This window comes from Crocodylus siamensis, chromosome 4 (assembly GCF_052110815.1).
Source record: "Crocodylus siamensis isolate JL-2025a chromosome 4, ASM5211081v1, whole genome shotgun sequence".
Taxonomy (NCBI): Eukaryota; Metazoa; Chordata; order Crocodylia; family Crocodylidae; genus Crocodylus; species Crocodylus siamensis.
This window is the reverse complement of record NC_143398.1, coordinates 215854172-215867554: the sequence shown is the minus strand read 5'-3', so window position 1 is coordinate 215867554 and position 13383 is coordinate 215854172. Positions and strand designations below refer to the sequence as shown.

Here is a 13383-nt window from a genome sequence, read left to right as displayed (position 1 = left end):
ACTAAGGTCGTCCATCAATCAGTTTTGAATAAGCAGTTTCCAGCTCTGGTAATTCACATTATGATAAGACTCTGTAGAACACTCACTATTTCCTGTGCCTAGCAAGCTCTTGCTGTCATAGATGAAGACATCCAACATCATCTTAAATGTGCAAGTGCAGCCTTTGGATGTCTTGAGAAAACGGGTGTTTGAAGATTGTGACATCAGTTCCAAAACCAAGCTCATAGTTTACCAAACAGTCATGATTCCCACTTTACTGTATGGAACTAAGATGTGGACAACATACAGGAGACACCTCAAGTTGCTGGAGAAATACTATCAATGCTGCTTGTGGAAGATCTTTCAAATCCAGTGGGAAAACAGACATACCAACCTTAGCACCCTTGCACAAGCAAACTCCACAGCCATTGAGGTAATGATCATCTGACATCAGTTTTGCTGGGACAGTCACATGATCTGGATGTCCAACTCCAGACTCCTGAAGCGAGTTTTATTCTCCCAGCAAAATGGACAAAGAATATGCTGCAAGGATCTCCATGCTTTGAAACCTCACAACAATGACTGAAGACAGAAATAGCACATTATGGACTGAATAGAAAAGTGACAATAGAAAAGTGACAGAAATAACGCATCATGGACCGAATCAAGAATCTGGAGCCACACATCCCACACAGAAACATGTGCCCAAGTTGCAATACAACCTGTCGATACTGGATTGGCCTTGTCAGCCACCTTCAGACCTACAGGGAAGGCAATCATGGAGGACAATCATCCTTGACTGTGTGGGACTGCTGATGATGACAGGTTGCTGTATTGGGCATGGCCCTCTAGCTACTCCTCTTCCATGTGCTGAAAAGAAAGGCAACATATGCCAACTCCACGTCACAGGTACTGCTCATTCCCTTCCTCCTCCCATTTTTTTGCCAATGGAATGGAATCCAGTCTTTTCTGTCCACTGATAGATTCCAAAAAGGCCTTGATAGTCTGAGAAACACTGTATCTATGGATTTTTCCTTTATATCAAACAGCTGCAGCTAGTTCAGAATAATATAAAAAGTGAAAAAAACATTCTCTATTTTACAATCTACACTGCCTCCTGGGCTGCTGCTACTACCATTCCTCTGACTTTATAGTTTTTATATTAACTTTGTTATTTCATTATGGGCACATCTACACGTCGCCATATGGGGCTCTCCTGCAATGTAGCATTCAGGCAGGTGTGCACATGATCACCAGCTATGTCACCAAAATGGCATGCTTCCCTGGTATAGTGCACCACTGCAGAGATGTACGGGCAAAATCTAGCTGTGCACCACTTGCACAGCACAGTAATTGTCCATACTGTGCCATGCTTTAATGCTTCCCAAAGAAAGTACTAAAGAACAGTTTCATAGCAACATTACTGTATGGTGACATGTAGATGCACTCTATGTTTCCAAGCCTTAGCGCTCTCAAATACTTCTGGATTAGAATCACAATCCCTGTTATGTTTGTGCAGGGGTGGGGCTTTTGGGGGAGGGCTCCATGGGGCATCATGTATGTTTTCTTGTGTTTTGTTTTACTGATATGGCATGTGTAGTTTCATTGAAAATCTCATGTTGTTTTGTATCTCCATTTCTGTGACTTTTAGTATTGTACAGATTGTGTTATGCTGTATTTGAATATCCTTACAATTTTGGACATAGTTTAGTCAAGGAATTTAGGGACACATATTTAAGGACACTCTCAGACACAGGTAGGAGGAGACATTATTGGATTGGATGCCCAAGGCATTGTCTGCCTGTAATGGGGAAACCAACTCCTCTATAGAAAAGGTATCTGAGAGAAATGGTCCATCACAGTCCGAGGAATGCCAGGTGTGTCAAGGAGACCATACATTTCTGGAGGTTTCTGGAGACTCATGAGCAATTAGAATAATGTTGAGGGGGGGCTGACTTTGGAGGCTTCTAAGAGTCTGGCTGTGAGAGAATTGTGGTCTTTTGGAAACAAGGCATTGGAGGTTGAATGCCTCCAGCAACCAGGTTTGGCAGAATCAATGGGAAGGCTGAATTCTGGAGCTACTGGAAGGACTCTCAGGTGGGCTAGAATGTGAAAGGGTAAGAAATTTTTATTGTCTTTTTATTTCTGTTTTCAAACTTATTGATAATCCAAACTAACCCTTTCTAGGAAAAGGGGGACCTAACATTTCTTTCACAACCCAAAAGAGGCCATCTGGAGCTGGCAGAGATTCCCTTGCTGCAACTGTGGGGTCCAATATAAAGGCAATGGAGCTGAGCCTTGTGAAGGAAAGGAGTTATCCCAGAGCAACTTTGGTCTGTTCCTTGGCATAAGTGATGCAACAGTAGGGAGAGACTTAGGGCTTTGGGGGTCCACTGTGAATGGGTTCTGACTATTAGTATGACTGGATATGAAGAACAGCCAGTTCAACTAATCCTAGTGCTAAGCCTGGGTTCCTAGACTTAACGGCCAGAAGACTAGATCATCTAAGTGATCATCTAATCTGATCTCCTGCATAACACAGGATAAAGTATAATTTACCAGTGAACCCTGGATTCATGATTCAGTTTCAGATGGCAAGTATCCAACCCATGTTCACTTATACTGTATATTGGCTAAGATATTTTATTCTTAACTTTCTTCCTTCAGCTACTTTGTAACATTACTGCAAGTTATTTATATGTTGCCTTTTACTCCAGAAATGACTGCATGCCAACAACGTGGAAGTTATCCATATGTCCAATTTTTTTTTATTGATATGAGTACACTTGATATAAGTGCAACTATGCTAAAAATCAGCCAAAAACACTGGCTTGCCCCAATATGATTTTCCCCCAAATTGCAGAAATTTTGTGCTTTGGAATCCTTGCATTATGAATATTGTACTGTATAAATGTCCAATATAACTTATCAGAACTAGTATAGTTTGTGTATTAGACTTTATATCACCTGGGTTTATTTTGTAATAAGTTTTAGTCTTATTAGCTCATAGATGAATTGTTACTTTGTTTCTGTTATCCTTTTAAATGCAGTATCTAAGATTCATTTATATAACATTTTCCATTAATAAATATGGCTTTAGTTGTAAACACATGGAAGATATATTGAGTCATATTCAGTATTTTACAGTTCCCCTACAACCTCTCTTACTGGACATGAGACTAATAAGCCAATGTGATAAGCCAGAAAAAAGCAATTTTCTCCTAAGGTTAATTTTGTTGAGCTCCCTACCTGAAGTTGAAGGTTGCATATAAAATCTAATTTGTATTTAAGTTGAGGCATTATCTGTTGGTTTTTGGAATAGTACAAATCTTTACTGATATATTATCTTGCACTGTTATATCAGTAGAAGATTTTTAGGGAAAAAGAATGAAAGTAGGTGTATGGAAGATCTTCAGTTTACCAGAAGCAGGTATGTAGCTATTGGAATATACATATGCATTCTCACCACAAAACACACACATAAAAAAGAAAACAAAAAACAAACAGAGAATACTGCCTTCCCAACAGGCCACTCGAGTCTAATACAGTAGATACACAGACTGAAAATTTATGGGCGCATCTACACGTCATCCAACAGTGACGTAGCAATGCATTACATCACTGTACGGCTTGTTACTCGGACATAGCAATCGTGTGTCTACTGCAACAGTGATGTAGCAGCAAAATTTAACTATGCGCTATGTGCATGGTGCAGTAACTGCCCATACTGAACCTGCTTTAGTTAGTACTTCCAAAAGGAAGTACTAAGCATTGTGCCATAGCAATGTCACTGTACGGCGACGTGTAGATGCGCCCTATGACTACAAAAGAATGCAGGATGAGTTAATGGCCACATCATGATGGTCTAGTATTAAGAGCTGCACACAGCATACAGTTTGAATGAACACAATTAGGGTTTACTTTAAATAAAGGAATGCTGCAAATGTTAAATTCTATAACCCAAAGAAAGAATTTAGTAAGCATTTATATACTTCCATCCCTTCTGTCGTCCTTTTATTTCTATGTTTATAAAATTGTTTGAATTTATTCATTAACTTGTATTTATCTAGCTTATCTAAAAAATGACAATTTCTAATCAGAAGGAACTGATGCTGACTTCTACTGTTACTGACCCTTCTTACCACTGAACCTTCTCAAGGTCCTGTTGACCTATACCAATGACTACAGTCTACTTGAGGAAAGTGAAATTATTTGATTTACTGGCATGTTAGGTACCACCTATGTTTCCACCAAGAGCTGTCCCCTTTCTCTGGCTTGATAAGAAATTATTCAGTGGGGACAAAACCCATTAAAGCTGTGTAGTTTCCCCAGAGGAACTGACCCAAAGCCATGGAAAGACTTCTATTTGAGATTTCAAATTACTTTGAATCAGGAACACAGTGTTGGACATCAAATCTCAGCTTGACTGTTTTAAAGAATCTTTCGGTCCATTGTTAGGTTCACTAATGGGTTCTCTTATATTGCTTTTGTGCTGGAAAACTGAATTTTGGGAACAGGTCATTAGGTCATTAAAATGTTATCTTCCTTTATTTCAGTTACGAATAACCATTTAGAAGATTCATTTCTTGACAGAATACCAAGCAGTGAATCTCAAATTTGTTGGTTCTGATTTAAGAAGTAGGCTGTGTATTTGCACCTGCAAACTGAAAGCATTTTGCTTGGATAGTTCCAGATGCTTTGCCATAATACTAGTAATACCAGTTATTCTGTAAACATTGTAAACTGTGGCTACAAAAGAGAATTAAGATTTAGTACAGGGTTTCCCTGGCAGCTGGACGTGGAGCTGGTGGCGATGCACAGCCAAATGTGGAGTGGTGGGGAGGGGTGGTGCATGGCCAGACAGAGCAGCAGCGGTGTGAGGTGATGCATGGCGGCAGCACCTTCTGCTGTGTGCAGGATTCCCCCTCCCCACCTGCCTTCCTGCACCCAACCAGCCAGGCAGCACCTGTGTACCCCACAGAGGGGTGCTGCTGCTCACTCTGCCCTGCTCCTGGGAGGCGTCAGTGTAGGGTGGTGGGTGGCAGTGCTCTGTCCTCACCTGCCCACACGTACTCCCTGGGGCCTTCCCAAATACCCTCAGGGATATGCAAACCCCCAGTTGACAACCCGTGATTTAGTAGAACATAAATTGAAATGTAGATGAAGATACAGAGTTGAAATCTATTAAAATAATACTATTTAAAGGGTTTTGAAAATTGTATTTATATTTCACCTTTGTTATATCATTTCAAGCATTCTGAGTTAAATATAATTAAATTCATTTTGCAGGTAAGGAAGATAAGGCACTGAGGGTATATGGCTGGCTCGAGGTCACAAACTGAGTCAAGAACAGAGCTGGGAAAAGAATGTGGTTTTTCTCCTGAGAGGCTTTTAAAATAAAATCAGACTCCTGATTCTAAAGAAGTGAAGACAGTAATTTCTTTCCTAACAGCTAACCAACTATCTATGAAAGCAATATGGAAACAGCATTTAGCAAACACTTTCTGTAACCTTTTTTAAAATCTAAGAGCATCTTTCTAATGTGTTAAATGCCGCTAAATTCCATCTGTTAAAATAAGATATTCTTCATAGTGAAAACTGGTAAATAAAACATGGAAAACAAACACCTACATTTTTGCCTGCTTTGCATTTCAACAAAAATCACTTTAAGCCTGATGCCATTTAGAGAAAGAGAGAGAAGGGGGAAAAATCATTAGCCAGCAAGTTCTCTGCCATGTTTCAGCACAAAGCAAATTAGGAGATCTGTGGCCACCATCATGTAATTAACTTTACCTGGGCTCAATGTAGGCACAGGGGGTCACATGCCATTCACTTACAGACTCAAAGAATAACTTAGGTCTTCCTGATAATAGAACTTATGCTGAGAGGGGAAATAATGGTTCCTCTTATCTTTAAATGAAAATTTTCTGTCATTATTCAAGCAGGACTTCCACTAAAGTAAAAGAAAAATATGTATGAGAAAGGACTTTGGGACATGGCTCGCAAATAACATAAATATAATATAGTTATCTGAGAATGAAGGATCTGGTTACTTAATTTGCTTCCATATATATGCCTGGAAGTAAACCATACATAATATGTTTAATGATGGTGGCCACATTGTCAATAACAAAGTAATTAGCATTTTACCATTCCTTTGTCATTTAGTGAGTCTCCAACGTGTTTAGGAATGTGTAGTCTTGTTTTGAAGAGGACTGCGTTCAGAGGTTTTTAATGAACATTCACTAGATAGTGAAGTAGGAAATGTGTAGGAAGAGTGATGAGTGGATGAGCTGAAGAAAACACTGTGAGGGCAACTGTATCAATCTACTATCAAAGTTCATACACCTATGATTCTATCAGCATTTTGATGTCATTGTCACACTGAGCTGAAGTTGTTACTTCTCTAGGGACTTTATTGGTGTGAACAAATAATATAGCAGTTCCTCATAATAATACTTAGTGTACACTTGCCTGCCTGTACACTAATGCCAGGAGCCTGGGCAACAAGGAGCTCATCCTCCTGCTCAGTGCAAAGAATTATGACATCATTGGGATAACGGAGACCTGGTGGGACTCCACCCATGACTGGACCACGGGTATAGAGGGCTATACCCTGTACAGGAGGGATCGTGTTGACAAAAGGGGAGGGGGTGTAGCTATGTGAAGGAAAGCTACATGTCCCTGCAAGCTGATGTTGGTGACCAGCATGGACAGCTAGAGACCCTCTGGATAAAAATTCATGGGGAATACGGCACAGGGGACACAACAGTGGGAGTCTACTACAGACCTCCCACTCAAAGTCCTGAGCTTGACCAGGAGTTCACCCGGGAACTGACTGAGACCGCTTCCTCCAGGACCTTGGTTGTCATGGGTGACTTCAATTACCCAGACAGCTCGTGGGAAGATCAGTCAGCAAAATCCGAGTGGTCGCAAACCTTTCTCTCATGCGTGGATGACCTCTACCTGACTCAAGAAGTCTATGGGCCAACGAGAGGCAAAGCGCTGCTCGACCTGGTACTGGCTATGGGGGATGACCTAATCGGCGACCTAGTGCTCGATGGGAAGCTGGGTGACAGTGACCATGAGCTGATCACCTTCACCATCCGCTGTAAAGCTGGCAAGTCAGTCAGCAACACAGAAGTCCTTGACTTCAGAAAAGCCGACTTTGACAAGCTCAAGAGGCTAGTCGGTCAGGCCCTCAGGGACCATGACCCCAGGGAGATGGGAGTTCGAGAAGAGTGGTTGCTTCTCAAGGAAGTCATCCTCAATGCACAAGCTAAATCTATTCCAACATGGAGGAAAGGCAGCAAGAAGGCACAGCAGCACTCCTGGCTCTCCAGGGACCTAGCGGACCTCCTGCAGCTAAAAAGGAAAGCCTACAAAGGATGGAGGACGGGATTCACCTCCAAGGAGAAATATTCTGCACTGGTCCGGTCCGGCAGGGAGCAAACCAGGAAAGCCAAGGCTGCAACTGAACTCCAACTAGCTTCAAGCATCAAGGACAACAAAAAGTCCTTTTTCAGATATGTGGGGAGCCAGAGGAAAAGCAAGGGCAACACTGGACCCCTGCTAAACCAGATGGGGCAACTGACAACTGACGCCCAGGAAAAAGCCAACCTATTAAATAGGTACTTTGCGTCAGTCTTTCATCAGTCACACGGGATGCCCATGCCTGCTATGGGACAGGGAGATCCGGGTGATGGGGATCCCCTACCCTCCATAAATGCTGACCTCATGAAGGAACACCTTGAGAAGCTGGATACCTTCAAGTCAGCCGGCCCTGACAATCTGCACCCCAGGGTACTCAAGGAGCTGGCGAGCATCATAGCCCAGCCCCTGGCACGGATCTTTGAAAACTCCTGGTGCTCTGGTGTAGTGCCCGAAGACTGGAAGAAGGCCAATGTGGTGCCGATCTTCAAGAAAGGGAGGAGAGTGGATCTGGCTAACTACAGGCCCATTAGCCTGACTTCTATCCTGGGGAAGATCTTAGAAAAGTTGATTAAGGAGGCCATCCTTGATGGACTGGCCCAGGCTAACATTCTAAGGGATAGCCAGCACGGGTTTGTTGTGGGTAGGTCTTGTTTGACCAATCTCATTTCCTTCTATGACCGGGTGACCTATCACCTGGACAAGGGAGAAGAGATTGATGTCATATATCTTAACTTCAAAAAAGCTTTTGATCTGGTATCCCATGATCACCTCTTGGCCAAACTGGCCAGTTGTGGCCTTGGGTCCACCACAATCCGCTGGCTGGGAAATTGGCTCCGTGGTCGGACCCAGAGGGTTGTAATTGATGGCAGTCACTCATCATGGTGCCCTGTGACCAGTGGGGTCCCTCAAGGCTCTTTCCTTGGTCCCATACTGTTCAACATCTTTATTAATGATGTGGACATTGGAGTCAGGAGTGGACTGGCCAAGTTCGCCGATGACACCAAACTTTGGGGCAAAGCATACATGCCAGAAGATAGGCGGGTGATCCAGGCTGACCTGGACAAGCTCAGCAAATGGGCAGACAAGAACCTGATTGTGTTTAACACCAAAAAATGCAAGGTTCTCCACCTTGGGAGGAAAAACCTGCAGCATGCTTATAGGCTTAGCAGTTCTACGTTGGATAGCACTACAAAAGAAAGAGACTTGGGGGTCATCATTGACCACAAGATGAACATGAGCCTGCAATGCGATGCTGCAGCTAATAAAGCGACCAAAATGTTGGCTTGCATCTATAGATGCTTCTTGAGCAAATCCCGGGACGTCATTCTCCCCTTGTACTCGGCCTTGGTGAGGCCACAGCTGGAGTACTGCATCCAGTTTTGGGCTCCACAATTCAAAAAGGATGTGGAGAAGCTTGAGAGAGTCCAGAGGAGAGCCATGCGCATGATCAGAGGTCAGGAAAACAGATCTTACGATGACAGGCTGAGAGCCATGGGACTCTTTAGCCTGGAAAAGCGCAGGCTCGGGGTGATCTGATGGCCACCTATAAGTTTATCGGGGTGACCACCAGGATCTGGGGGAATGTTTGTTCACCAGAGCACCCCAAGGGATGGCGAGGTCGAACGGTCACAAACTCCTGCAAGACTGTTTCAGGCTGGACATAAGGAAGAATTTCTTTACTGTCTGAGCCCCCAAGGTCTGGAACAGTGTGCCAGTGGAGGTGGTTCAAGCACCTACATTGAACACCTTCAAGAGTAAATTGGATGCTTATCTTGCTGGGATCCTATGACGCCAGGTGACTTCCTGCCGTTTGGGCAGGGGGCTGGACTCGATGATCTCCCGAGGTCCCTTCCAGCCCTGATGTCTATGAAATCTATGAAATATGCCAGTCATGTCTGAAATACAAGGTGTGTCTACACATGCATTTACTCTGGCCTAGATTTAATATGGTGTAAACTAAGCCAGAGTAAGGGTTTTTTGGTAGGTATCTACACATATGAAAATTAGGGAGCAGAATTGCTCCCAGTTCCCTACAGCTCTGCAATGGACCCTGCCCACCGCTGGAGGAGCTCCAGGCAGAGCAGAGGCTGTGAGCTCCATGCATGGGGACACTTCCCAGCAGCTTCAGGTTGCAAGGGGAGGCACATGCAGCCTGGAAGTGGCTGGGAACTATTCTGTTTTGAGCAGTCCCCACCAGGTTTGGGCTGCACATGCAGACTTCCCTGAACAGCCGGGGCTGCCTGGGAACTGTACCATGCCCCAATTAGGAGATCAAGGCATGGGCTTGGAAAGAGCTGCAGGGAAGATGTCAGCCCTCTGCCCTGATCTACCACTGGGGCACCTAGCAGCAATCTCACTGCTAGCTGCCCCAGCAGGACATCAGGACAGGGAGCTGGGACCTGCCACTCCCCTGCAGCTCTTTCCAAACCTCATGCCCCTGACGAGGGAGCCAGGGTCAGGAACTCCCTGCTGCTGGTGCATGAGAACTGGGCAGGGGCTAGGGAGCTAGTTTTCCGTCCAGCTCTTTGAGCATAGAATTGATTGGGGAACAAGCTCCCCAGCCCCTGCCAGCGTGCAACTCCCAGTGCCAGTGCCGATGCTGATCTCCCAGCCCAAGCTCCATGGTCATGGGGCTCAGCCTGTAAGACCCTTATCTCCGAGCCTGAGTCCCCTGAACCACAGGGCTCAGGCTGAGATACAAGGGTCTTCCATCCCAAGTCCCATGACTGCAGGGCTCAGGCTGGGAGGTAAAGATCTCCCAGCCCCTGTTCCCTGATCACGATCGGGGAGCAGGGGGCACGGAGCTCTCTGCTGCCAGGGCTGGGGGACAGTCCCAACCCAGGCTCCTGTGGCAGAGCCCACCCGGGCAGCAAGCATCTCCTGGGGGAGAGGAGAGCTACCTCCCACCTCCTGGTGGATGGCTGACCAGGAGCAGATTTTGCTTCCAATGAAGATGTTAAACAGTGCAGGCCCGAGGACTAAGCCCTGCGGAACCCCACTGCCCACATCCTTCCAGGTCAAAAAAGACCCATCCACCACCACACTCTGGGTCCGGCCCTCCAGCCAATTGGCGACCCATCTGACCACATAGGGATTGACACCACAGTTGCCTACTTTTTTAATGAGAATGGGATGAGAGACAGTGTCGAAGGCTTTTCTAAAGTCCAAAAAGACTACGTCCAATGTGACACCTGCATCCAAGGATTTAGTGACCTAATCATAGAAGGCCACCAGGTTGGTCTGACAGGACCTGCCTCTGATGAACCCATGTTGATTGTCCCTAAGCATACATTCCCCTGCTGGTCCCTTGCAGATGTGCTCCTGGATAATTTTTTCGAAGAGCTTCCCCAGGACTGACGTAAGACTAACAGGCCTATAGTTTCCTGGGTCCTCCCTCCTCCCTTTTTTGGTAATGGGAACCACATTGGCCCTCTTCCAGTCCTCTGGTACCTCACCAGAGCACCACGAATGCTTGTAAAGCTGTGCCAGGGGACCCTCAATGACCTCCGCTACTTCTCTCAGCACTCTAGGGTGGAGATCATCAGGATCATTGGACTCATCCTGTCCCACCAGGAGGTCCCTGACTAGGTCCACTCTGACCCTGGGCCTGGCTGTGCCTCCCCTGGGACCATCAGGGATCATGATGGGGAGATGACCTGGTCTCTGCTCAGAAAAATGGAGGCAAAGAAATTGTTAAATAAGTTAGCTTTGACTTCTGGTGTGACCACCAGACTTCCTAGCATGTCCTGCAGAGGCCCTACATTACCAGGAACCTTCTTTTTACCCCCTATCTATTTAAAAAAGGACTTCTTACTGTCCTTGATCTGGGTTGCTAGTCCCAGTCCCATCTTCACCTTACCCTTCCTAACAGCCCCCCTACAAACCTGAGCAATGGCTGTCTAGTCCTCCCTGGTGATGGTCCCTCCCTTCCATTGGGTGTATGCCTCCTTTTTAGCTTTGAGACATTCCTAAATGCTTTTTGTTAGCCAAGGGGGCTTTTGATCACTCTTGCTCCCTTTGATCCTTGTTGGGATTGCCACCCTTTGAGCTTGGAAGATCGTTTCTTTAAGGAATGACCACTCTTCTTGGACTCCCAACTGCCCTCCCCTCTGGGACCTCAGTCTCTCCCTGAATAATCTCCTTACCTCATTGAAATCCGCCTTCCTGTAGTCCAGGGTTACTGTCTTGCTGCAGGCCTTTGCTGCCCTACACTGGATGGTGAATTGCAGTAGGCGATGATCACTTGCCAAGGTGATCGAGCACCTGCAGTCCCACCTGTCTTCTCTCACTGTATTAAGGCCTTCTCCTGAGAACATTCAGTTCACATGCAAGTTCTTCAAGATAATACTGGGTTTTCTTCATGCCTCATTGGATAGCATGTGTCTGTACTACCTAATGTACTACTGGTCCTACAAATAATAAATACATTACATCAGTTGTAGTGGAGAATATTCAGCAATTTACAGGATTCATTCCTTGAGCACAGCTGCCAGCAGATAGATAAATCTCAGACAAAAATAGCACAGGCAATGATGTGTCTGACAGGACAAAAAGTGGCCAGGCACAATGAGAGGTCTTTCTGTAGGATGGAGTTATTTGCTGAATAGTCTAGGCAAACAAATATTTCCAGTTTAAAGGTCAACTGCAGAGAGAGCATTCTAATGTAATAGTCTAAGCTCAGGAATGGAATTCCTATGCTCAAATCCCAGCACTGACTCTCCTTCTATGGCCCTGGACAAGTTCTTAAGCTCCTCTGCCTCCATTATCTCATCTATAAAATGAACACAATATTGCATACTTACTTCACAAGGCTATTGACAAGGTTGCCAACTCTCTCTAAATTTATAGGCATCCTGTAAAAACACTTGTCCTTAGGACCATAAAAAATGGAGCAAATCTTAATAAAACTAAGCAACAGTAAGGTTGGACAGACAGGGTGCAGCAGTGCCATGTGGTATCTGAGGGGGAGTGCATCAAACTGCAGGGAGCTCTTGCCATGGCTTTGCAGCTCATGAGAGCATGTGTAGCCCCCTCTCCCCTGCTCAAATACGTGCTGCCACTGTTTCCCTTTGGCCACCCCCTGCCTCTAACAGCTGCTCATCTTGAAGGTAGACAAAAAGGGTAGGCAACCCAGGATGGAACTAAGGCTAGAAGTGGGAAAGACAATGGGTGTGGGCCTGTGCCAGGATGGGGGGAGCAGGGCCAGTAGAAGTAAAGCTTGGGGTGGGCTGGGCTGGGGGTGGCACTGTACAGAGTGTGACTGAGGTATCAGAGCATGGGGGTGAGGAGAAGACACCTGGGCTGGGGACACCATGGTGTAAAATCACTGGTGCAGTCAAGCAGGGTTGCCAACCCGAGAAAGGGTTTTTTTATTTACAATCTACAAACTTTTTACTGATAACCACATTTTTTTTTTGCTACAGTTGGTGTTAAACATGTAAATTTGAACTCCCCCTTGTCACTACCATCCAGGGCTTGCTGAAGGGTTACATGTACCTTATGTAAAACATATGTCATTTTAAAAAGTTTGGCTGTAAGTAAAAAGTTTTCAGATTGTCAGTAAAAAAAATTTTTTGTTGGCAACCCTAGTGCTTGGGCTGATTTGTTCATGTTTGTAATGCACTTTGGAGAGGAAACAGAACCAGGACCAGCTAGAATCTGAAAAGGGATCTAATTTCTAGGAGATTTTGTAATGTCTTTGCCTTCTTGTGAATCCATCTAACGTACATTTTTGTTTCTCTGACAGGGATGGCTACACCAAAGAAAGCACCTCCCTGACTGTCAGTTGCTTTCTCTCAGTAAACTGGCCATTCCCAGGATGTTTGCAGTTTCTCTTTCTTCTTGCCCTGACTTGCAAAATTCTTGTCTTTATTAAGACAAGCACAAGAGGTCCTAGTCTTACATGCATATAATGCATGATAGGATCCATATGAACCAGATGGATACTGCAGGCTATCACCTATTTTCCAG

General features: G+C 45.0%; 1 protein-coding gene across 2 annotated transcripts in view; it reads left to right on the top strand.

Annotated features, from left to right (window-relative positions):
• GPD2 (glycerol-3-phosphate dehydrogenase 2) overlaps nt 1-13383 on the top strand; it is a 288808-nt gene that overhangs the window by 266539 nt on the left and 8886 nt on the right. Inside the window, exon 19 of one of the 2 annotated variants that reach the window (XR_016442086.1) lies at nt 13160-13383. The gene's annotated coding sequence lies outside the window, so the exon portion shown is untranslated. Of the gene's footprint in view, nt 1-5268; nt 5604-13159 lie in introns of those variants that run through there. The other variant, XR_016442088.1, reaches the window with a different exon arrangement.